This window comes from Eurosta solidaginis, chromosome 3, assembly GCF_040869045.1.
Source record: "Eurosta solidaginis isolate ZX-2024a chromosome 3, ASM4086904v1, whole genome shotgun sequence".
NCBI classification, from domain to species: domain Eukaryota; kingdom Metazoa; phylum Arthropoda; class Insecta; order Diptera; family Tephritidae; genus Eurosta; species Eurosta solidaginis.
In genome coordinates, this window is record NC_090321.1 from 99,416,367 (window position 1) to 99,430,718 (window position 14,352).

General features: G+C 38.8%; 1 pseudogene; it reads left to right on the forward strand.

Moving 5' to 3' along the window:
• The window catches only part of LOC137244198 (exportin-5-like), a 182,243-nt pseudogene that overhangs the window by 109,210 nt on the left and 58,681 nt on the right, over nucleotides 1-14,352 (forward strand).

Genomic DNA, 14,352 nt, shown 5'->3' on the forward strand with positions numbered 1-14,352 from the left:
CAGCTCGCACCCTTCCTTCCACAGCTCCTGGATCAACGCCATGTCAAGCGAACCCTCTCCGAGGGTTAGGAGGAGTCCGCTCGACGCCAATTTACTGCGTTGGAAGGTTTATCTGCAAGATTCGCAGCACTCCAGTCGTCCTCCAACACCTTCGTCGTGACGTATTCGTCCTCCTCTTACCCTTTCGGTTTAAGGCTTTTGGGGCCCTCTTCAGCCTCTCCCACTTCTTGCAAATTACGATTATTTGGACATCTTTTCCCGGGTGTAAATGGTATGCTGGGTGTTTCTCTGTGCGACTCGCAGCACCACTTGTCTGTTGGTCCTCTTCTAACACCTTCGTGGTGAAGTTCGCATCCTCCACCTGTCCTCTTTCTGTCCACTTCTAGGGTGTTAGGATTGTTATCTTTTCGACTTCTTTTTTAGAGTCGCATGTAAATTTTGTCTGTACCCCGGGATATTTTGCCAAGCTGAGTGTACAATATATTCTCCGCCTTCTTCTTTATTTGGAAGATCTAGAAATGACCTTCTTCCGTAGGCCGAGATACAGCAAGTACCTTCCAATCCTCTGTCGATATATTCGGATTCTGATTCTACAGAAGTCGCAGCGTATCCTCCGACTTCATCACACATGATATCCATACTTTAACTTTTGGTACGGTGGGAATCTGGCCTTTATCCACCACCTCAAACCGCGCATTCGTGCCTTACTTTTAGAGGTTTGGAACCACTTCCTCCGGCCACCGCAAGCTCGGATGTTGTCTCACGCTATCATATTCAGACCATTATACCACCCACTCCCCCGAATCAAAGGTTGGAAGGGGCTTCCTTGGTTGTTCTCGCATTAGCCTGATTATTAAGCTAATAATCTTTCTTTCTACAGATCTCCAACGTTCAGTAGTCATCTGCCCGAAAGGATTGCTACAATCAACCAGTGCCACCGTCAGTGACTGCTTTCTAACATCACTCATCTTTTCGGGTTCAGCCGGAGTCTCAGCGTTATCTCCCTTTGGCTTATCTCCTACTTCCGTGGTTGCGTATCGCCACTTTTAACGTCCTTCCTCTGTCTTGCAGCTTTCGAGGTAGTTGCTACCTCATCTGTACATCTGTGCCACAGCTTTAGGCCTACAGGTCTTGTCTATGCGTCTACAATGTATCTTGCTCTGGGAATAGGTCCTTTCTGCCTCTTGAAAGCAAACTTGTCGCCTTCCGCCGAACGCTGCCTCTTCATTTTGCTATTCGACGATTCCTCGTACTCGTACGGGTTGCAGTACCGGGGGTTTCTCGCAGCAAACGTCTTGACATGCCTTCGACCTACTTCTACCGCCTCACGTGCCCATTCCAAGCGATAGATCTCCACCACTTCTGTTGGGTCGACTACTGCTCCCAAGCTGCGCGGTACTACGACAGAGCTCTCTTACTTCCTCTGCTCCGTACCCTTTCCCACTCTACTTCTACATTTTCATTTGTATGATTTGTATGATAACACGGAGAGTCACCACTGCTCTAGCGGCACGAGTCCGTCGCATCGCTTAATACGTTTTTGTCGTCCTTGTCTTGCGACTCAGTCCTCTTCTTATCATCTTCCTTATTGACTTATATATTGAGTCGTTCCTCTTGGTCGCACGACTACCTGCCCAACCAAGCGGGCTCAGAAATGTCCGCCACAGCAGCGTGCCTTACTGTGGTAAAGCCATCAATACTTCCCAAGGTGGCACGGTATCGGGAAGGCTCCCTTCGAATACAGCCGAATATATCACCTGACTGCAAATCGCCCAATAGGCACGGGCCGCATAACACCCTGGATTACGGGGTTGGAAGTTCTTCGTAACCGACATCCCTCCGTCTTCCTATGAGGCGAGAGGGCGTAGATGCCAGTCCCAAACCGCTACGCATCATAGTCGGACGCTATGGACTTCTGATAAGCACTTGCCAAGGTGCCTACTTTGGTGAGAGGTTCAATTAGGGAGCGTATTTTTCCTGAAAAATCCTGTTACAAGTATCATACAAATATTTAACAGGCGAAGCTCTGGCGACCACAAGTTTCTCATGGACCTAGAGGTGTCTATAACATCATCAAAGTTTAAAGATTAGGCTATAGAATTTTCAATAGACAGAATAGTCAAGTTACATAACCTGTCTTGTCTCATAGAGTTTCTTAAGTAGGTTTTAATCAATTTTAGTTTTAAAAATGATCGTTCAGCCCTAGCTGTAGTCACAGGAATTGTAAGAAATAACAATAATGCAGGGCATACTTCAGAAAAGATGCAAGACATAAAATGCTTTTTTTAATTTTAATAAATCAGCAAGGTCTCTAATACACGACGATTTTTCTATTTCTTTGTTTTTCTCTGTCCTTTATTATGTATCTAAACAAACTCTTGTCATTTAAAACTTTTAGAGTGAAATGCTGCAAAACACTGGATTTTAAACAATTTCATTCCTTGGAATGAATCGCGATTTCAGTTGGTTTATAATGATATCCAATACTGGACAAAATATGTTCACTATGAACAAACTTTCCGGATCTTGGAGACGCTCATGTTCTCAAAGGTCCTCAAAATGGCGTTTTGCCATCCTCTGACGAGTTTAAGAAATTCAGGGGTGATAGCCCATTTTTCTGCTACACTAATTGCTTCCATTTCCAAATTTTTAAACGTTTTTAGGCATTTGGAAGATCGGTGGCTTTAGACTAAAGTGCTTTAGAGGCTGCATCGATAGTAAGTGGAATCTTGCAATGAAAAACCAATAACATAACACAGTTGTAGTTTTCGATCTCCTTTTTGAGTGAAACAGCTTTATTTCTTTCATCTCATTTGCAATTTAATACAGCGTATTCGTTGGCGCTACTGTGGTGTGATGGTAGCGTGCTCCGCCTACCACACCGTATGCCCTGGGTTCACACTCCGGGCAAAGCAGCATCAAAATTTTAGAAATAAGGTTTTTCAATTAGAAGAAAATTTTTCTAAGCGGGGTCACCCCTCGGCGGTGTTTGGCAAGCGCTCTGAGTGTATTTCTGCCATGAAAAGCTCTCAGTGAAAACTCATCTGCCTTGCAGATGCCGTTCGGAGTCGGCATAAAACATGTAGGTCCCGTCCGGCCAATTTGTAGGGAAAATCAAGAGGCGCACGACGCACATTGGAAGAGAAGCTCGGCCTTAGATCTCTTCGGAGGTTATCGCGCCTTATATTTTATTTATTTTTATTCGGTAGCGCATTTTGGACTTCAACAAACCGAACTTTTAAAGCAAAAACGACATAATAACGCCCTGTCCATGCAGTAGGGTTTAATTTTTTTAATGTTATTGAAGTTGTAGACTCACTTTCCTTATTAGATATAAAACTTCATAAAATATTTCGTCTTTTGATACTATGCCCAAAAAAAATTGTCGAATTGTTTAAAAAAAAAGTTTTGCATATCAATAACCTCGCTCACGTGTTACGTGTACATCTCTAAAAATGAATCAACATACCTATTTAGTTTAGTTTGGTTGAAATGCTTAACGATTAACTTTAAATTGTATTATGGCCTTTAGTTGTTTCACTTTGGATTTGGAGCAGAACTTATACAAATATACTTCCCAAATAAAATAAAGTACTCAGGTACAATGTAAAAAAATAGATTTGAGCTCTTGGCCCGGGGCCCTCTTGGGCCGGGGGCTCGCGGAATTTTCCCAGCCCTGGAAAAAGGGTTCGGCAGTAATCGAGTACTGGTGGAGAAGAGTCGACAAAGACCACGAAAGTCAAAGGTAAAGTTTGGTGGAACGAATGGGTCAAACAAAAAAAATCAAAGATACCTGCGAGAGAAACACTGGCGAAGGAAAGAGTTTCGCAGAAAAAATGAAAGGGTGATTTCAAGCCAAGGCACACTACTGTTGTGAAGCGTCGGAACGATGCTGATTATGCGAAGCTAATCCCTCAAGCGCAAGCTCTGCGAAGTAGTTCATTGGCCAAAGAACAGAGCGTGAGGGAATGGCCCAGGGAAATGAGTGGTAGGACGAAACACAGGTACGACAAGAACAATAATTCAGAAGGTTTCTTGGAGGGAGATTTGGTACTGCTATACAACCCTCACCGGCGGAAAGGTGTTCCATCCGAATTGTGGTGCAGTTGGGAAGGCCGTGCAGAGTTGATCGGGACGATCAGACTTAGATGGAAGGCAGTGTGACGGATATTAGCAAAACTAAGGGATACTATCATCTCTAAGCCGATACTAAGCAGTGACTTGTATGCACATCAACAAATCAATCATTATGTCTACCCATATGTCCATACAAGCAGCGGAGAGAGGCGCAAAGACACATGTATATATCTGAGAATCTCCCAAAAGTAGGTAATCATCTGTGCAAGTACCACTCATATATACACGCGCATACGAGAGGCTATCGGCCTGCATCTGCAGTTATAGCTGGTAAACAAATAGTAAATTCTAGAAACGCCTAGAAATATACAAACGAGGAAACCGCAGAGAATAAAAGCAGCGCCAGCTGAGGGATGGCAATCAGTTTCATTTAAGCACGCTATCTGTTGAGAAGTGGAAGTGTTATTGTGAAGTACTTTAATAAAGGCCATTTTGCATTATTGAATAGTGGAGTTACTTACTCAACAGTTTAGTGATTCGAACGTTAGTAGAAGGTTGCAAATAAGCGGAATTGCGCCAAATTCGCTATAGTATAATACAGTCCATTTAATAAAAAGGTTTTGAGCTTAATTTCTCTCCTATTGATATTAGAGAAAAATTACAAAATTTGCACGGATTTTGTTATGAGGAGATATTTCATCAGCTAGCCTTTCGGGTATAGAATTTTGAACTCGCATCCATACTGGTGTCAAATGATCCCTAATTGCAAATGGCAAATTGTGCTCGGCAACAAAACAACTTAACTATATATTTTCTTCGAAAAATTTAAATTTTTTTTTGTACATTCAGAGCTGCTTTGCAAATGACTTGAAGTGTAGTGCTGTATTTTACAAAAATCTACCAAATATATCAATGTAGTACCAACGTACTTTCGGGTAGCGAAATGTACCAAAAAAGTACAAATGTACCATGATTATCATCACTGATCTGCAGCATTGATTATTGTATTTGTATTTTATTAAATTATCCTAGCACAACAATTTGGCAAAATTATTTTATGGTGCTAGTCAGGACAGTGACAGAAAATAAAAACGAAAATTCAATAACGTAGATAAACGATAGATAATTTGCAAACTAAGACATAATGGTTACATTTTAAATTTATAGAGCTTAGCCTAGGGACGCAGAAATAGAAATAAGAATAAAGGAGACTTTGTAATGGCAGTACGGGAATAATTATTATGTTCTAACCTTAGAGAAAATAGGAAGATGGCGAGAAAAACGGATAGAAGATCAGTAAAGAGAGTCAGTTGAAGAAGGAGAGGTGAGTCATTTATAAAACAAGATTAATTCTTTTTTGAAATGCTGTCCTATTCTAGCTATGCTGAAATCCTATTCTAGCTGGAGGGGAGTTCCAAAGACGGATCGAAGTAACGAAGAATTGTCGTTCAGAAATTAGCATAACGACAATTCTTCGTATTCCAGTATCATAAAAAAATACTACATTAATGCCGCTCTGAAATATGAAATAACATGCAGGAAAACAACGCCTGCGGTCTGTATTTGCTTTTGTGGGAGGGTTTATTTTCTTTTCCTGTCAACGCAACTGAATAGGTGAACCTTCAGATTATCCCATTGTCCACTACTAAGGAATATGGATACGGAGATGAAATGATTGATGGCCTGGAACAATGTCATGAAATCGCGGAATAGTATCTAGGAGGCTTATAATACGAAAGCTAGGGATCGGCGGTACACGGTCCCGAGACCCAACATTTATCTATGTAAACGAAGCGTTAAGAGGTAGGTTCATTGAGCAAAAAATGGTGGCTGGCGTAAAAATATAAAGCGGTAGAGGTTTTACGGCAACGATGCTTAAAAAAATCATAGCTTATAGAAATTAATTGTTGGAAAAAAAGAAGGCCTATCAAAACTTTATTTTAAACAGCTCTGGCTGACCCTGGAAACGTTTTGACAAGCATGAAATGGCCGTATGATCAACCTCTCCTCTGGCTAACCCTTTTTATACTCTCTTATTTCCTATCCACACTGCATTTTCTAGTTTAACTTAATCGGCCCATTTAAATTCCCTATTCCTTTCATTCTTCCGTAAATCGTCTCGTTTTACTTCTTACTCTTCCTTCTCTTGCTAAACAAATTAAATAGGATTACACTGAAATTATAGCCTTTGGTCGGCCAAAATCCCGAGTCGATCCGGTACATAGAACCGAATGCCTTGGGAACCGTCCTTTTCTTGCTCTTATCCAAGTCTAACTATCACTATTACTCTTAATCTTATATTATTCTTACTCTTCCTGTAAACATCGTTTTTTTTACTAGTTTATCTCAAACCATTATTCTTATCCATAGTAGCATAGTGTCCATGTTTTAGGCCCTTCATGCTCCTGATCTTCAAACGGCTGAATTCTTAAGTGACTTAAGATGAATTCTATGTTCATAGGAGGCGGGGTCTCTTCAATAAGATGTCAGTTGGGACGCTCAGGTTTCTGTGTTTGTTTTAGGCTCGGCGACCATATTGGGGCGCGTAGCATAGACTTGAGATTTTGGTTACGGCTCTGAACTTTGGATACAAGTGCGGCTGCATACTAGCCAAAATGGCGATTCTGATCGAATGTTACACCCAGTCTTTTTTGGATGTAAGACAGTTGGTAGCGTTATCCATCGACGTGGATGTGCAATATGGTCGACATTTCCTTTGTATATTTTGTAAATTAGGTATCCGAGGATTTGGTCGTTGACAGTGTCATTCTTTGGAAGCTCGGCCTAAAATGCAATTCCAAATATACTATTATTACTACAATCAGGATTAAACAGACTTTACTTACAGTATTCCATTTTGCGTCAGAAATACTTCGAATTGAATAAAAAGTCTTATAAAACTTACATCTGTAAGACGAGAAAGAATATTTTCTCCAACCCAAAGTCTTTTTATCGTTTCGTAAATTCTAAACGTAAAGTGCAAGGATCTCCTTCAATCAGGAACGTACATCTAGCGATAACCTTAGTATTTCAAACTCCTTTGCCAATATTTTCAAATCCAACTGTTCTGCTAAGATTAATTCACAACCCCACAATTATCGATGATGTTTTACTTTATCTTAAAACGTGAGAATAATGTTTTAATATGGTCCTGATTGTATTCCTACATGTACACTTAAAAAATGTGCTGTCCACATCTATGAGCCACTATCTGACTTGTACAATCTTTCTGTAAAGCAAGTCGTTTTTCCCCCGGCATGGAAAAAGTCTTCCATACCTCTTCATAAGAGTGCAGGTCTGACATTGAAAACTATCTGGGCATTGCAATACTTTCCGGTATTCCAAAATTGTTCGAAGCTATCGTTACCGATCAGCTTACTATGGTTAAATAACTCGCTACAAAACGAGTTGTGCTTAATACCGGAGACACGAACCTCTGTGCTACGGCGTGTTGTTTAGTTTGTGTAAACTATATTTATGTTATTTATACTGATTTCAGTAAGGCGTTGTTAACAAGCTTATTTTCAACACCAGATATGCTTAACAAACTATTCAAGTATATTTCATTTCGTTAAAGCGCAAAAGTAATTGTTTTCGTTTAATAACTAAATGAACGAAACGAAATTCAACCATTAACGCAGAAAACGAAATGAATCAACGTAATAAATCTGTGTTTGTTGCTGTTGTAGCAGCCGAGCGCGTTCGTATGTATGTATTTGTGCTTGATGCAAGCGGACAAACAATTGGGAAACCACGAAATAAAAGGGTGGTTCATTTGTAGAGGCTAGCAGCGGTTAGATCGACAGATTTGTCTGATCGGGACGATCAGACTTAGATGGAAGGCAGTGTGACGGATATTAGCAAAACTAAGGGATACTATCATCTCTAAGCCGATACTAAGCAGTGACTTGTATGCACATCAACAAATCAATCATTATGTCTACCCATATGTCCCAAGCAGCGGAGAGAGGCGCAAAGACACATGTATATATCTGAGAATCTCCCAAAAGTAGGTAATCATCTGTGCAAGTACCACTCATATATACACGCGCATACGAGAGGCTATCGGCCTGCATCTGCAGTTATAGCTGGTAAACAAATAGTAAATTCTAGAAACGCCTACAAATATACAAACGAGGAAACCGCAGAGAATAAAAGCAGCGCCAGCTGAGGCATGGCAATCAGTTTGATTTAAGCACGCTATCTGTTGAGAAGTGGAAGTGTTATTGTGAAGTACTTTAATAAAGGCCATTTTGCATTATTGAATAGTGGAGTTACTTACTCAACAGTTTAGTGATTCGAACGTTAGTAGAAGGTTGCAAATAAGCGGAATTGCGCCAAATTCGTTATAGTATAATACAGTCCATTTAATAAAAAGGTTTTGAGCTTAATTTCTCTCCTATTGATATTAGAGAAAAATTACAAAATTTGCACGGATTTTGTTATGAGGAGATATTTCATCAGCTAGCCTTTCGGGTATAGAATTTTGAACTCGCATCCATACTGGTGTTGAGGACTTTATCCACTCAGCCATTTGAATGCCGTGCTGCACGCTTTTGTAATTTGTCGCCAAGTATTGCCTTTTTTATTGCTCTCCCTTTTATACACAATATGGTATATATATACTTCTTGCTTTTAAGCCCATATTGTGTGGAATATTTTTAGGTTCATTCAACAGAACTTGATCATACCTTGATCACTAAAATAAACGTAGGTGTGCCGAAAAGCCATCAGATTAAGGAATAAAGTTTAGAAATGTCTCTAATGTCGAAAGCAAAAACAAAAATTAGCCCTGCCTCGCTAATTTATATATTTATTTAAGTTGAGTCTTTGAATTTATAGATTCTTACAGACTATATTATGAAATTTTTATATTAACTTAATCATAAGAAAGATAGGATCTTAAATTGTTAATTAAGGCAGCGTAAGGAAAAGTGTAGTCAGCACCTGAGGAATTAAAAAACATATTCAGATCAGCACAAGCCCTAGAAATAGGAGCATTGACACCATAAATAGTTCTGGAAAACCCAATTTTTAAAGTTTCAAACTGTCGGAGGTTTCTGCATGGTACATTAAACTGAATTTGATCAAGAAGTGACGGACAATCAACGGTCCCTGAAATTATGCCAATGACAAATGAGCAAGATAGAATAGATCGTCTATTTGCAAGCGTGTTTAGTTCAATTAAAAGGCACTGAGATTCATACGAAGGCATTAGTTCAGAAAAGTTTAAAGATCGTAGAGCAAATCGTAAAAAAACATTCTGAACACGCTCAAGCCGATTAGAGAGGCCAATTGGGTAGGGTCTCCATATGAAAGCTGCATACTCCAACCTCGATCTGACAAAGTCACAATATAGTGGCTTCATAGTGTAGGGGCTAGTGAATGCGGATTAGTTGCGACGTATGAACGCAAGCATTGCTTACGATTGAATTATGACATAGTTTACATGCGCAGTGAAATTAAATTTAGTGTCAAAATAAAAATTACAGTGTACAAATACACAAATCGGTTCCGTTGTTCTTGACTTAACGGAGATTCGGTGAAATTTATAGAATTATGGTTAATTTGGCCGAGTTCGTTGTCAAGTGAATAAATTAGTTTAGTCATTTCAACAGAAGAGAAATTGTCGCTCTAAGTTAACAAAATTTTGTAAAATTGCAGATTCCTAATCAATCTAACTGATTTTTCTGTAAACACGACTGATCTTACAGGTCATTTCAACGGCGATCATCTTTTAATACATGAGCAAATTTCAAAGAGAATTTTACGCTCACTGCGCTCTCTACTTGTATATATGTATGCTGTGTACTATATGTACGCACATATTTACGTATGTATATGGCAACCGCCGTGGTGTGATTGTAGCGTGCTCCGCTTACCACACCGAAAACCCTGGGTTCACACCCCGGACAAAGCAACATCAAAATTTTAGAAATAAGGTTTTTCAATTAGAAGAAAATTTTCCTAAGCGGGGTCGCCCCTCGGCACTGTTCTTCTGGCATGAAAAGGTCTCAGTGAAAACTCATCTTCCTTGCAAATGCCGCAACACAGGTACTTTCGTAAAAAGCTGTCGCAACCACTTTTTTTGTTCATTTGACTACTAAAGCGGTCAATTACGAATCAAAGATTTGTGCGCAGTTGATTCCACATCTTGTTGCGATGGATAAAAGTTTACAGAAATTTCGGTTGAATTGACCCGTATTTCGCTCGATTTTACCAGTCTTTTTCTTTCAGTGTGGAATGCTACCTTGTGGATGTGGTATTATCAACGTCTACGACACAACGCCTGTTGGATAAGTAAGACTTAATCCCCATCAAAATAGTATAGTGAAAACCCATAGCTGCCAGCTTCAATACAAGTATTCCGTGAGAAACTTTGTTGAATGCCTTCGAGAAGTCAGTATAAATACATAATATAAATTTTGTTTCTTTTGTATGAACAATTCTAAGGAGCTTCAGTTTGAACTTAAACTTTTTTCGGTTTCGTTTGATACTTTACGGTTTCTGTTTTAAGCTACTTTTATTTGAACTCAAAAGTTATTTGGGTTTAAATCGTTGCCTGTTATTTTTCGTTTTCTGAACAGTTTTTGATTTTATTTTGAACAGCTTAGACATGAGTTTGAAATGTTTTCATTTTAATTTCAAACGCTTTTGCATATAATGGGTTTTCCCTCACATTTTTCTTAGTTCTTTTTTAAATATAAACCAAATAATATTCAAAAATTGAGTAATACTATGAAAGATTTGACTTACTATATAAAGAAGTTTAAATTTGAATTAATCCATAAAATAATTTTAATATTTGTGTATGATAACTCAGTAAGTAGATAACACGACACTGATTCGCTGCTGCTTAAATTTCAAAAAACCATTCATTTCAAATAATTTACCCACTCTAAAGTAATATTCAAGGCATCAGGGACCTATGCTTTTACATATACGGTAAATGAAATGAAAATTTAGTGCATTGTGCCTAACTATGATATGACCAAACTAAATTTGGTGTAAAATTGGATTATACTGGTCTTTGTGAAAAAGAGTGCAGAGAACTGGGTTTTAATTTTTAATAAGAGAAGTCTACACTGATGGTTATAAAAAAAAATTAAAAATGTAGTCGCCAGGTTTCAAACCGATATGCTCCGAATAACAGTAGTGTAATCTACCCATTAGCTATCACATCCATGTAATAAAACATATCATACAACTTCATATCTAAGTATAACAAAAGAGGCTTCCAATTCATGTTTAAAATTTGTACCGAACAAACAAGTACACAAATGTTTTGAATAGTGGGAGAGTGCCTATTGTTACTATGGGATGGTTTACCTTATAAGACACCCTACCAAAAGATATTTCTTAAACACATGATTTTTTGATTTGGTTTAACAGAAATACGTGCATAAAAAAGCAACTACTTCATTTATACCCATTTCATTTGTCCAAAAATGGTATATTGAACATTTAATACTGTCGTAAGGCCAATAGTCACCTATGCTTCTCTAGTTTGGTGGCAGAAGGCCACGCAAAGAAAGGCAACGGCTAAACTAAGCAAACTGCATCGACTAGTTTGCGTTGGTATAACGGGTGCGATGAGAACCGCCCCTGCTGACGCACTTAGTGCCTTAGTGGGAATACCTCCCTTCCCTATTCTGATAGAGAAAGAGGCAACACTAGGTAAACTAAGACTTCCAAATATTTCAGAGTTGAAGGAAGCAAATATGATAGGGCATATGAAAATAATAAGAAAATTCATAGGAAATCCCTCATTACAACTGCGTGACGTAACGTCCCCTAAGCTCAGAATCTCACAGAACTTTGAAGTGTCCATTGTGGACAGGACCCACTGGGAAATATGGAATCCTTATAACGACCCTGACTCAGACGTCTGGTACACGGATGGATCGAAATTCGATGACGCAAGAACAGGAGCTGGCATCTATGGGCCAAACTTCAAAAAATCAATACCAATGGGATGTTACCCCACCATATTTCAGGCAGAAATTCAGGGTGCTACATCAGCATTCTATGGTCCAGAGCCCTTTTGTGGAGTCACAAAAACACACACCAGGGAAACTATAAGTAACTGGGAATCTAAACAATTCAGACGTCACTGGATTGATTGCCCAGGGCAAAGGCAGGCCAAACTGTTTATACTTCCGGCAACGAAAATATCAGTCAAACTCATTAACCTAAACAAGTAGGACCTAAGAACTCTTACTGGGTACTACACGGGACACTGCGGTCTTCGATATCACCTAAGTCAGCTATGGGCAAAACGGCTCGTATGGGCTTTGCACATTTAAGTGCTTGGTGAGGGACGATCAAGTGCAGGTATGTGGGGCGAAGAACACAGGAAGAGAATAATATACAAGCACACATAAGATTTATAAAGAGAGAGTACTTGGCCTTATACATATGTGGAAAATAGAGCTGCCACCGCTCTTATTATTTTCATATTATTAAGCGTTTTAGGATAAACTAGCATTTAACGGCGGCTTCGCTCGCACTAAAGACCACAAATATGTAATGTCGCTTTTGTGATTCACAACTCGAACTGAATTTTCAGTTGTAATTTTAAAAGTTCCTTTATGATTCAAATCATAAACAAAGCATGTTTTAAAATTAGAAAAATGGTCGCTGTAAATTAAACAAACATGCAACACCTGCTCCAACAATTTTTGCAGTGTGGATTTAACGATATATGTATGTGAGCTGAAGAAATTTGAAAATTCCTCCATAATTTGAAATTTATAAATGAAAGCAGTTATGTTTATAATAAAACTGGTAAAATTAATCGTTGTTTATGCGATTGGTACCTTTTTTTATTTGTAAACTGATACATTTCTTTCTATGCTCACGGCAACACTGCCAACAAGTCTGAAAAGGGTTTCATTTTCCCACGATTGTATACGAAACGTGCATTAGTACGTTTTTCTACTACTACTTCCTCTAATGCTACTACTTTAAAAATACTTTTTTAAATTCTTTTATGCAAAATGGATCGGCTTGTATATAATTAAATGTATGTGAAGGCGAAATGAATGTCAATAATGTGCTGCTTAACATAAAGTCGACTTCAGTTTATGGTTATTCCGTTTTTCGTATTTCTTGCCAAACAATTTATGTTTTTGTTTTTGTTTTCGTACTATTGCAACACAGTTTGGGAATTGGTTTTCGAGGTTGAAAGAGAACTTTTCATTTCAGTTTTTTAGTGTTTCCGCAACCTTCTTGCGATGAATATCGTTTGAGACGAAACGTACGATATTTCCAATGTATTTTTTTACTCCCCTAACACCCCAAAACACACAAACGTCTCACCAAGCACTCGCTGGCACTGAAACTAATTTAGGAGCCGAAAATAGGCCCATCCCTGACCTAAGTAAATTAAATCTATCTGATACCCAAATTTGTCGTTTCTGTGAGCTGGATGATGAAACGCCGGTTCACATTATCTGCGAATGCGTCGCTCTAGCTAGGCAGAGACTACCCCATCTAGGTGGTAGGACTATTAATCCTTATGTTATATTGAGTAAAAGGCCTGAAGAGGTACTTAGACACCAAGAGCCTCCAGATACAAAATTAGGCTGAAAGGTCTTGCACAATAGATCTGCACAAAGGTCACAGTGCTTCCAGACCTATTAATAATAACAATATGCCCATTCCTGATAAAGTATTTAGAATTTATTACATTTGTAGAACTTTTCTACAGCACACACCATAAGTGTATAGGACTGGTATGATAAGCCACTCATAGAGCGTGACTTTTGTTCGTCTAGAGAGGGTTTACTTTCCGATTGCCAACTCAGTCCAAGGTAGCACTTGTTGACAAGAGTTATTCTCCGTTTTATCTCTTATTCATATTATGTTCGCTGTTAATGCTGGTTCTTAGATATACTGCGAATGGTCCGGTTATTTCTTGGATGACAGCAAATACTTCGTCTTGTCCTCATTTACCACACACAACTTTTATGCCTCTTTCCGATTCAGAAAATGCAGAACTTACGGCGCGTTTGTTATGACAAATGATATCAATGTCATCAGCAAACAGCAGCAATTCTACATTCTATTATATATTCTACCTTCAGGGTTTAATTTTTTGCTAGAATTATCTTCTTTAGCATATGGTTAGAGAAATCGCACGAAAAAAGCAGCTCTGTCTGAAACCTCGATTAGTTTCGAATGGCTCCAAAAGGCCCTTCAAAATCCATACGAAGGTGGTGGTTTTGCTAAACGTCATTTGGCAAAGGCTTTTCAACTTTGCAGGGAACTTAA